General features: G+C 39.6%; 1 pseudogene; it reads right to left on the reverse strand.

Moving 5' to 3' along the window:
* Window positions 1–4,599: 4,599 nt before the first annotated feature.
* LOC116888413 lies at window positions 4,600–5,510 on the reverse strand (annotated as a pseudogene).
* Window positions 5,511–12,051: the final 6,541 nt, after the last annotated feature.

The following is a 12,051-nucleotide window of genomic DNA, read 5'->3' on the forward strand; positions in this document are numbered from 1 at the left end:
CTGGCCCAAAGGGTTCTTGACCCATAGATTGAGAACCACTTACCTAGATTCTAATAAGATACTAATAGACAAAATTGAGATTAGCAAAAAATTCAAAGCTGAATAGAATATGTTGGTGAAATGTGATATGATCAGAACTTTCAGATATTGGGAACTGAGGCTGTAGCTCAGTGGGTAGCCAGGTGTGGCAGCACATATCCATTAATCCTTACACTCGAGAGGTAGAGACAGGAGTATGAGAAGCTCAGGGTTATCTTTGATGATACAACAAGTTCAAAGTCAGTTTGGAATGCAGAAGACTGTGCTTCAAGTAAAAGCAACAAAAAAGTTTTCAGATACATGTTGATTTAGAAATTGGTGCTCTCACTTTTGGGGCCATTTTGCAGTTTCTAATAAGTCAAAGGAATCTCTTTAGGCCATGAACTTCTAATCTTACTCAATATTGGTTAAAAATTATGCCAGAAGTGTTGGATAAGATGCTTGGGTTAGAAGTCTGTCTCACCATGCTCAACTAACACATTTTCATCAACTGGACCAGTTTTGCAATGTATCCCTTATATATACTTATTATATACCTCAAAGATATTTTTAATTTTTGGAACCATAGAAGAATTGCTGAAAAACATGATGATAAGGTCAAATGACATCTACTGCCATTTAGATGTGCTGTGATAAATTAGGACAGCAGCATTTTGCTAGGTTCCATATTCTTTAGTCAATTTCTGCCAGTCAAAGGTTGAAGTAAATGAATCCTTAGTAAATCACTATGTTGGATTTATAGAGAAGGGAAGCTTGTAAAACTGTTCCTTGTGGTCGTTAAACACTCTTTGTCTTCTCTCTAGAACTGGCTGTATTGATATTCTACCAACACATCAAGGAAATTTATGAGTTTGATGCTTTGATCTCACTCAGTGAGAAAGTTGGCAGGGAGCGATAGATAAAGAACATCTTAGTTTTCCTATAATGTCTTTATAGCATTGTGTTTGAGTGGGTAAAGGAATATTCAAGGTAAAATGGGTGTAGTAGAAAAGGCCAGTTGAAAACCAAAGACAGGGTTGAAAATGTGGCTGAGTTGGTACAGAAGTTTCCTAGACTATGCTAAGCCATGTGTTCAGCACCAGATAAACCAGGCATAATGGCATGCATCCATGGTCCCAAGACTAAACAGATGGAAGAAGGGTGTTCTGAAGGTCATCCTCAACCACATAATAAGTTTGAAGCCTTTAGTTTCTATATCAGTGCCTATCTCAACAAAGCAACAATAAGCATGTAAGTAATTTGGGCTTCTGTATCTCATAATTATTCAATTATCAGAGATAGAGTGTTTCCTGATCTTTTAAATTAATTATTTTATTTATTTACTTTCCAGCTCTTAACCCCTGCCGCCTACCCCCTTTGATTTCCTTCTTCCCTTTGCCTCTGAGAAGATGCAGACCCCCCCCCCCACCTTGGATACTTCCCTTCCCTGGGGCTTCAACTCTCTCAAGATCAGGCACATCATCTCCTACTGAGGCCAAAACAGAGAGTTTTCTGCTCTATATATGCAGGGAGCCTCAGACCAGCCTGTGCATGCTACCTGGTCAGTGGCTTAGTCTCTGGGATCTCCCAGGCATCCAGATGAGTTGATCTTCCTATGGGTAGCCCTCCCCTTTAGCTCCTTCAATCCTTCCACTAGTTACTCCATAGGGGTCCCTGACTTTAGTAAAATGGTTGCGTTTAAGTATTGGCCTCCGTCTCAGTCAGCTACAGGTAGGGCCTTTTAGAGGACAGTCATGCTAAACTCCTGTATGTAAACACATAATAACATCAGAAAGAGTGTCAGGCCTTGGTCGCCCCCCATGAGGTCTTTCTTTCAGTCTCTTCTCCATTTTTGTCCCTGTAGTTCTTTTAGGCAGGAACAATTCTGGGTCAAAATTTTTGACTATGGGTTGGTAACCCCCTACCGCCTCCATTTGAGGCCCTGTCTATCTCCTGGATGTTAACCCTTCGAGTCCCCTTTCCTTACTGTTGGACATTTCAGCTAAAGTCACCCCCACTGAGTCCTGAGAATGTCTCACTTCACAGGTTTCTGGGAATTTCTAGACAGTCTTCCCTCCTCCCACCCCCAGAAGCTGCATATTTTCATTCATTCTCCTGGTCCTCTGTGGGCTTCTCTTCTGTTCCCCAACACCATACCTAATCCTGTTCCCCCTTTTCCATCCCCCATCTCACCCACATCCATCCATCCCTCTGCCTTCCATGATTATTTTGTTTCCCTTTCTAAGTGGGATTGATGCATCCTTACTTGGGCCTTCCTGCTTGTTAAACTTGTTAAACGTCTGTCCACTTATTAGTGAGTACATACCACGCAAGTCCTTTTGGGGCTTGGTTACCTCAATCAAGATGATATCCTCTAGTTCTATACATTTGCCTGCAAAAATCATGATGTCTTTGTTTTTAATAGCTCAATAGTATTCTATTGTGTAAATGAACCATGCTTTCTGTATCAGAGAAATCTGGGTGGTTTCTGACTTCTGGCTATTACAAATATAGCTATTATGAACATAGTGGGGAACTTGTCCTTGTGGTATGGTGGAGCATCTTTTGCATATATACCCAGGAGTGATACAGCTGGGTCTTCAGGTAGAGCTATTTCCAACTTTCTGGGAAACCGCCAGATAGATTTCCAGAGTGGTTGTACCAGTTTGCAATCCCACCAACAATCGAGGAGTGTTCTTTTACCACATCCTCACTTGAGGTTTTGATCTTAGCCATTCTCTGTCTGATATTTTATAGCTGAGAAAGTTTGGTTATTATCCTACTCTACATTAACTATTAACCTGGCCCAGCATAGACTTCCCTGAAAAGAGGTATATCTGTAAAGGATCGTGTCTTGATTGTTAATTGAGGCAATAGTGTCAAACCCGTTTATGGATAGCAGTGTTCTTTGGCAACTGATACTAGGTTGTGCAACAAAGGAAGCTAAATAATACCTACAAATTTTCAAATATCTTTCCTTATACCCACAAATAGATGTAGACCTTGCCTCTCATTGCAACCCTCTCTTGAAACAGATGAGACCATTATAGAAAATCGAAAACAGTTAAAACACAGAGCTGGAGGTCTCAGTCCCAATGGTTACATCTTCAAAACAACTGGCAAACCTAAGGCTTTGTTAATATTGTAGAACAGGAGTTAGAATGATTCTAAATTCCAAAGGACCATGTACTGCTCGCTAGAATGTGTTTCCTAGTAATGTCAGAACTCACACTGACAAATCTTACCAACATGGTGTTCTAAGTGTGAAACAATCACACAAAAACAACAATAGCAACAGCAGCAGCAACAACAACAACAACAACAACAACAACAGACATGCTAAGGTGGACATGTGGAAAGCCCACAAGGCTTCAACCCTACACAAAGAACTATAGACAACTCAGGAATGCTGAGGATGGGGAAATAGTTTTCCCCAGTATCATAGTTACTTTTCTATTGCTCTGAAAAGACTTCATGACAAGGACAATTTATAGAATAGTTTACTGGAGCTTATATGTCTAAAGGGTGAGTCCCTAATCATCATGATGGTAGGTCAGCAGGCAGAAACATGTGGCACTGGACCAATAGTTGAGAGTTTATACCTTGAGAGATAGCCAGGAGGCAGAAAGATAAGGAGGCAGAACTGAGAATATTGTATGCTTTTGAAACTTCAAAGCTACTGTCAGTGATCCTCTTTCTCTATTAAGACTACATCTCATATCCTTCCCAAACAGTTTCATATATTGAGGACTAAGCACTTAAATATATGAGCCTACAGGGTCCATTCTCATGCAAACCACCACTCCTTGGTAAGGGAACACCAAATAGTTATCCAGTGTCAAATTGTCAACTCTTAAAAGATATAAAGGAGTAACATCCCATTGACTAAGCAGAGTATTATGAGGAATACATACATGTATACATGTCATAATATTTAATAGAAAAAGATGCCATGGATTTATAGGAGAGCGAAGAGAAGCATATGGAAGAATTTGGAGAAAGGAAAGTGAAGTGGAAAATGCTGTGATGATATCCTCCAAAATTAAGGAAATAAACAAACTTTTATGTAAAATTCAAGTCATATTTTAGATTATTTTAAAACACAGAAAATGTTAATTCGTAGTTTTGAAAAAATTAATCCAGCTATGAGTTAGTTTGTGCTATTGAACCTACCACTCTTAATCTACCTCATCATCGCAAGCTGCTTAACTTTGAAAAATCCTGTGAAAATTGGTTTGTCAAACATGTTTAAACATTTAAATCTCAGTGTACTTATATGGTGCCATAGTGGGAAGGGCATAAAATATTTATCAAGAGAAATATTAGTCATGTTTTATTCTCATACTACATATTGGTGCATGTTAGTGTAACATGTGCTTTTCACTCTGCTGGTGCATAACTATTAATAACAACTAATGGGGGTTGGGGATTTAGCTCAGTGGTAGAGTGCTTGCCTAGGAAGCGCAAGGCCCTGGGTTCGGTCCCCAGCTCCGGGGGAAAAAAAAAAGAAAATAACAACTAATAATTGATAATTTAAAAATATCTAAGGTTTTTGGAAACTAATACTTTTTAAACAGACTTAATTCATTTATTTTTCTTGTATAAAAACCCTTATGTGGTAGCCACAGCTGGAGCCTGGGTCCTTTGAACAAAGATTCTGGTGTGGATTTTCACAGGATGGTCAGTGAATTCCTGATAAGGAGACTTGGTGAACACAGGCTCTTTCCAGAGGTCAGGGGTCAGGTAGCTGTAAGTCTTGGAATAGCATCAAAAGTGACCTTGGCAAAGTTGTCCTAGGTGGCAGTACAGCCCCTGACTGAAGTGTAGCAGTCATCTGTACAGGCCATCATCAGTAGCTTCTTGGGCACAGGAGCAGAGATAATGCCAGTGCCTCTGCGGGAAGGGATGAGACACACTAGCACAGAGACACAGAGGCCTGTCACCTTGCATGGTACAGCGTGGGGCTTGCCAATCTTGTTCCCCCAGTAGCCACTCCGAACTGGGACGATCTAAACCTTGGCCAGGATGATAGCCTTTCGGATGGCAGTGGCTACCTCCTTGGAGCACTTAACACCAAGACCAACGTGGCTATTGTAGTCCCCAATAGTGACAAAAGCCTTGAACCTGGTTTGCTGGCTAGCCTGAGTCTGCTTCTGCACTGGCATGGTTTTCAGAACCTCATCCTTTAGAGATGCACCCAGGAAAGTGTCAATAATCTCAGACTCCTTAATGGGCAGGGAGAACAGGTGTATCTCCTTCAAGGACTTGATCTTCATGTCCTTAACCAGGTGGCTCCAGCTTGGTGACAGGGCTCCACTCCTGTCTTCAGTTTTACCTCCACGAGCCCCGTGGCCTCGACCATGGCCACAGCCTCGACCACGACTGTGACCCCTTAAGATCGCTGCCGAATCCTCCACGGAAGCCCCAGTGGCCTCCTAATCCTGGGCCCTGGGTCCTCCAAGCTCTCCCACTGCACTGGTGACATCTGCCATTTGGTATTCTCCAGAAGAAGAACAAGAAGAAGAAGAAGGCGGAGGAGGAGGAGGAGAAGGAGGATGACGAGGAGGAGGAGGGGGAGGAGCTAATTAATACTTAAATATCGTTAATTATCATAAATATATAATGTATCTAGCAGCGTATAATACATTAGTATCTTCAAACAGTTCTCTGAGTGCATACTATTTATTTTCCTATAATTTACTCTGCAGTAGATGGCTAAGGAAAGTCTGAAGAAAGATGATTTCTTTGAAGCTATTTGTTCTGTTTAGGTCTGTCTGTCTGTCTGTCTGCCTGCCTGCCTGCCTGCCTGCCTGTTTTGTGGGATAGAATTTCTCTGTGTAGCAATCTTATCCATCCCAGATTTCAGAGTTCTACCTGCCTCTGCCTCCCAAATGCTGGGATTACAGGCGTGCCCAACCATGTCTGCCAAAGTTATTTTTGTATATAGTCTATGCCATTATTCTGAGTGTTCAACATCAGAGCTTTATAATTGATATACCTAGGCCAACGAATACCCAGTTTTCTGTGTAAACTGGTTTCTTTAATAGTATTTCAACAGAATCATATCAAAACTTCCTGTGAAAAGTATTTTCCCATTCAGTCTCTACTGTTTCTTACTCTATTATCTTCTTACTGCCTTAATTTTTGTTTTCTAATAAATTGAACACCCCTGTTCCACTTGCTATACATTTCTTCTGCAGGATATTCGATCACACTGTAAACCCTGAGATTCTGTTATTTACTGAAAAAAAAAAAACCTCTTTCTAGGTGTGGTGTAATCAGCCTTTAGAACATACCTTTAATTCCTCTGGCTGGAATACACACATGTTCTTAGTACATAGCTTTAATCTCAAATGATGAAGGTAAAGTTAGTTTGTAGAAATAAACACCCATATTTAAAAGTGACTTCTAGTTCAGGGGCAGAAAAACTGACAAAAGATTTGACAGAAAAGGGTATGCTCAACTCTTGTGAGAAGAGAGAGGAAAGGGAAACTATTTAAGAGAGAGCAGTGTAGGGGGGGGCAGTTTTACAGAGACAGGTTTCAGAGAGAAAGAATGAGTTAGACACAGGCAAAGACAGATGAGCCAGAGAAGGAGAAGGATCTAGAAGATTAGACCAGATGGCTAGAGTTTAGTATATGTGCTGCCGAAGCGAGCACCAGACGGCTAGAGTTAATATGAATCCAAGCAGTGCGATTCAGGAGAGGCCAAGAAGAGAAGCCAGATTGAATCAGTCAGTTTGGAAAGGAAGTTGAACCAGAACAGCTGAGGTGAACCAACCAACCACAGATCAGAAAGGACTAGAAAGGGTAAGCTTATTCAACAGTAAATCTCAGAGGCTGACACAGAGGCTAGAAGCTGCCAGGACTAGGCCTAGGTTAGCAGACAGAGGCAGTAAGCCTTGGAGAGAACAATTACATCAGGCAAATAAAAGATCTGTTTACAATACATGAAGTATATTTCATACTGTAATAACCTGAGAGCAAATTCAAGGAAAAATTAAAAGGGGGTGGGGTGGGCTGCTGAGCTTCATTCAGCCTGTGAGAGAACCAGAGAGGACCCTCCACAGCTGCTGCTTCAAGTTATTGCTTGAATTCCCACCCTGACTCCCCTCAGTGATGGCTTGTGACCTGGTAGTATAAACCACATAACCCCTTTCTTCCCCAAGTTGTTTTTAGTCAGTCTTTTATCACGGCAGCAGAGAGGAAGCTAGAATCGTTTTCCACTCACATCTGATTCCTATGTCTCTCATTTGCTGGGCTTCTCTCCATTACTTTACTTACTTAACAAAAAGCCACCTAGAAAGAATTAACCACAATTCCTAAATTCAAAAATATTAAGGCGGAATTTGAGGATATTTACCAAGATACCAAGATGTTAAGAGGAATATTGGTACAAACTCAAAAAGGGCCTGCCTACTTATTACAATGAAAGATGGGGGAATATGGTATAGATGTGAACAAGCTGCCATGATAGGTGGGAAATATGTCCAAATAGCTGCTGAAGAAAGCAAATTGAGCTTGGCCACTCATCCTAGGCCCATGGTTGAGACCACTACAACAAAGGAAAGACCACTAAGAGAAAAAAGTTGGCATTGTTTACTATGAGCTTGACCAGGGGCATAGTATTATTAAGAAAGGCAGACATAGACTGGGCATGCAGCTTAGTTGGTGGACTGTTCCTCTGCATGTAAGTGGCCCTGGTAGGTGTAGGCTCATAATCTGAGCATGTGGGAGGTGGAGGCAGAAAAATCAGACGTTTCAAAGTCATCCTCAATAGTGAGTTTGAATGCAGCCTTGGAATGGGAACACATGAGACCTTATTTTAACAATTAAAGTAAAAGTAGAGTTAGGATGGTGGCAGGGAGAATGGTTCTTGGAATCCATGTCTGTCAGCTCACAACTGCCTCTACCTTATGCTCTAGGGGATCCAACACCCTCTTCCGGACTTGATAGACACCTGAACTCACACACATGCATACATGGGATTGAATACAAAATAAATGTTAGAAAGAAAGGAAGACAGCCCTGAAAATGTAATTAAACTTATGTGGTTTTCTGCTAGGTTAAATTAATAGCCAACCATTGTGGGGAAATCTAACTGGTCTGAGCATGTGTTATCATAGGAATGAACTGGGTGAGCATGGCCAGTTTGTTGAAATTCTTTTCTGTGTTCCAATGTCTTTAGACAGAATGGTTCTTTCCTCTAGGTATAGGGATAGTAGGTCTTAATTGTGATCTCATGACCTGGTGCCTTCTCATAGGTTTTATGACCACTTTGAGAAAAATGGTGGCAGGCCTGTGGGTGAGGGACTTGCCTATTTCTGCAGTCTTTTTATATTCTTGTCAATTATCCTTCTCTCTTTGTTCTCTTTCCCCTTTAGCAGAATCTCACTATGTATTCTAGACTGGCCTAGAACTCATGATCTTCTTGCCTCAGCCTTCTAAGTGCTAGAATCACATTTGTGCCTGCCTCATCATGTATAGCTTAATGATTTAGTTTCTTAGAAATCCAATTGCTCTGCTCTCCTGACCACTGCCCCCAACCTCACAACTTATTCTCTTCTTGCTTTTGCTCTCTCTATAACTTAGTAACATGTCCTGTTTCTCTTGAAGCATTTGCCTTTTCCTGTTAAAATGTCACCTCCCTGAGGGCATACATCTTTATCTGGTCACTATTTTTACTTTGGTTAATAGCTAGTCAAAATATACTTGTCAAATTAAACTTAATTAACTCTGACGAGATGAAAATGAAAATATGTCATTCGGGATATATTTGATTCAGGCTATGTGAATGGGAATGACTAATATTTGTCAATTTCTAAGTAAATCATATTTAATGTACAAAATGATGATGTGAGTCACAGTTGATTAACGTGTAGCTGTTTCTATGAGTTGTGAGATGTGGTATATATGTTTAATCATTGTGCAATGTGTCCTTATATTAAAACATGTACATTATAAATGTGTCATTTTTACTTGCCAGTTAAACCTTTAACAACAGCTCAGTTAGTAGAATTCTTGCTTAGCATGCACAAAATTCTGGGTTTGATCTCCATTACAGAGTATCTAGGCATATTGGGATTTCTCCTCTCCTAGTAATCTGGAGGTGGATGTAAAAGGATCAGAACTGCAAGGTTATCCTTGGCTATAGATGGAGTTCAAGGTCGGCCTGGAATAAGTGAAACTCTATCTCAGGATACAAAATCAAACAAACCCAAGGGAAACATGATTTGGAAGTGTATATGTATTCCTAGTCTCTGACTTTACTCAAGAAAATAAGAGGTTAACAATTCAATCCATGGGGCAGTGTTAGAAGGGTTTAATGGTGAAGTTCAGAATGGATAGAGGAGAATTAAGTATGCATGCTTCAAGGATGGATGGAGAGACCATTAAATGCCTACTTCTATTTTGTAGTCCAGTCAAGGACCCAAAGCAGGAGGTAGTATAGCACTTTAGGAGGGGACAAGGAAAACATTGTTCTTGTTTTCTGGGAGGAGGGCTATAGGACTTGACTGAACATTTATAGGAGGTATAATTAGACATTTTTAAAATGACATGTTTTCTCTCACTAGAAATGGAAGCTAGGGTGTCAGACATGGCAGGCAAGCTCTCTATCAAAGAGTAACATCATCTTCTGAGAAATGACACATTGAAACAATCCTTCACTTCATTTGAACTTTGGACTACATAATTCAGAGGAATCTTAATGAATAATATAAAAGTAACATTTTTCCTCAGTTCTACCTTCTCTATATTGCCATTTACTAAATGTTATCTTCCCTTAGGAATTTGTGTGTTTCTTTGATTTTTGACTGGCCTGACATTCATTATGTATCTCAGGCTAGTCTTGAATACTGGCAGGCCTCCAATTATAATCTTCAAAGTTCTGATATTATAGTTGTGTGCTACCACCAATATGGGTACTGTCAAATAAATATACAAAAATTTAGTTTCACATTATCCATATTGATGAATATGTAGGGAGGTATTTCTGTTTTGTCATAATAAAGCTATAATTATCATTCATATATATTTTTAGAATTTATGTATTTGTATCCACTCAAATGACTCACAAAATATGTTCTAGTTTAAAATAGTAAAAAGCTCATTTAAGATTAAGTTATATTTTCTTGTTTCCCTAGTATGTAAATCCAGTTTATTATGCTTGTTTAAAACAAAGGTAACAAGAAGATGTCTCTTTTGTTTAAAAGTGACAGTCATGCATGCCACATCTAATCCCCAAAACACACACACACACACACACACACACACACACACACACACACACACACACACAACGCACACTACCATAATGTTGTAGAATATACCTGTAATTCCAGGATAGAAGGTGGAAGCAGGAAATCTTCCAGAAGCTCAAGGACCAGCTAGGCTGGAGTATTTAACACAGCAGCAGAAACAAGAGAGACCTTGCCTCAGCAAACTAGAAAGAACTCCCAGAAACTGTTCTTTGACTTCTATGTGATCTACACACACACACACACACACACACACACACACACACACACACACACACAAATACACATACAGGCACATGCACACACACACACAAACTATATTTGAAAAATAAACAACTTTGCTATAAAATGCTTTGGAGCACAAACTAAAAACAACATACAATAATTGTATGATAAATTGAATGTGAACATAATGAAGACGGGCATTTATTTTAATTACCCAAAATTTGGCAGATGTCCCTTCTGTTTGCACTTGTCAATTAGTTACATTACTGATGATGGTGTTTTTGAACAGAGCATAATTTAGTCTCATCAGCGTCACTGAAAAGAATCAAAATCAGAATTACTATTTTTAGTTATTTCTCTTGTGTCATTACTCTTTTTGGATGAAATAGAATATACTTAAATATTTACATCATGAATTTAGAGTTGGGTCTACTTCTCTGATTGTTGTGAATTTATTATGGGGTTATTATTAATAGTGTATGTTAGAATTTGTGAAATAAAGAAAATTGCCCTCTTCACCTCATGTCTTATCTGGGTTTGAATTATTTTTAAGAGAAATTGCCAGATATAATAAAATGAAGTTTATTTTTTAGATATTATAGTATTTCTGTATGTGTTTTTGAGACAGAGTATTGTGTATTCAGGGTGTCCTCAACTTCCTGGCTAGTCAAGAATGACCTTGAATTTCTAGTCCTCCTGTCCCTGTCTCTCAAGTGCTCACATTATAGGTGTGCACTACTATGCTAAGTTTTATACAATACTGGTAGGTCAAACCCAGGATACAACATGCTGGGAAAATATTCTATCTGCTGAGCTCAGTCTCTTATCCAGGACTGCAATGTTTTGACTATTAAACAAGAGTGAACTTAAGTCAGTATTAGTCACCTGGTACACTAAACTCTTCTTTCTCCAGTATCTTCAAACAATGGCTAAAACTGCACCCTTTCTTTCCCCCAGTCCTCTTCAAAGCATTGCACTGGGCTGCTACCAAGAGGCTGGCTATGGTAGAGTCTAGTGCTATGCCTTCTTTCTCAAGCAAGCTGTCAGCAATGTTGAGGTTGAGATAGTACTTTTTAATCTTACTGCCTGACGCCTAAGGTCTCTTAATCTCTTTTTACTTGGAGACAGGTAAAGTCATGTTCTTCATTCACTAAAGGAAATAATTTCAGGACAAGCCATTATGAAGCAGAGTTGAAATTTATTAAAATACATTTGGAAGATACTTGTTAAGTCCAGGTGTTAACAGAAAGAGAAGTAAGACACACCCAGGAGATTGTAGGTTTCTGAGAAGAGAGCTGCCCTCTTGTATTCTGGATTTTGAATGTTTCTGGAATTTTCTTCTTCACCCAGTTTTTCTGGGACCCTCTCTTCCTCTGTCTCTATCCCCTTTCAATAATTGAGACTATAGGATGATTTAGATGGGATTACAATTGCATAAGACAAAACTAAGAACTACCAGAGTTACAAAAGGGAGTTAAGACATACCCTTTTACTGTAAATGGGTGCTGTTGTTTGTAAGATGCCTAGAAGGTTATAGGTTTATACCTGGG

The sequence above is a fragment of the Rattus rattus genome, chromosome X (assembly GCF_011064425.1).
Source record: "Rattus rattus isolate New Zealand chromosome X, Rrattus_CSIRO_v1, whole genome shotgun sequence".
In the NCBI taxonomy this organism is placed as follows: Eukaryota; Metazoa; Chordata; class Mammalia; order Rodentia; family Muridae; genus Rattus; species Rattus rattus.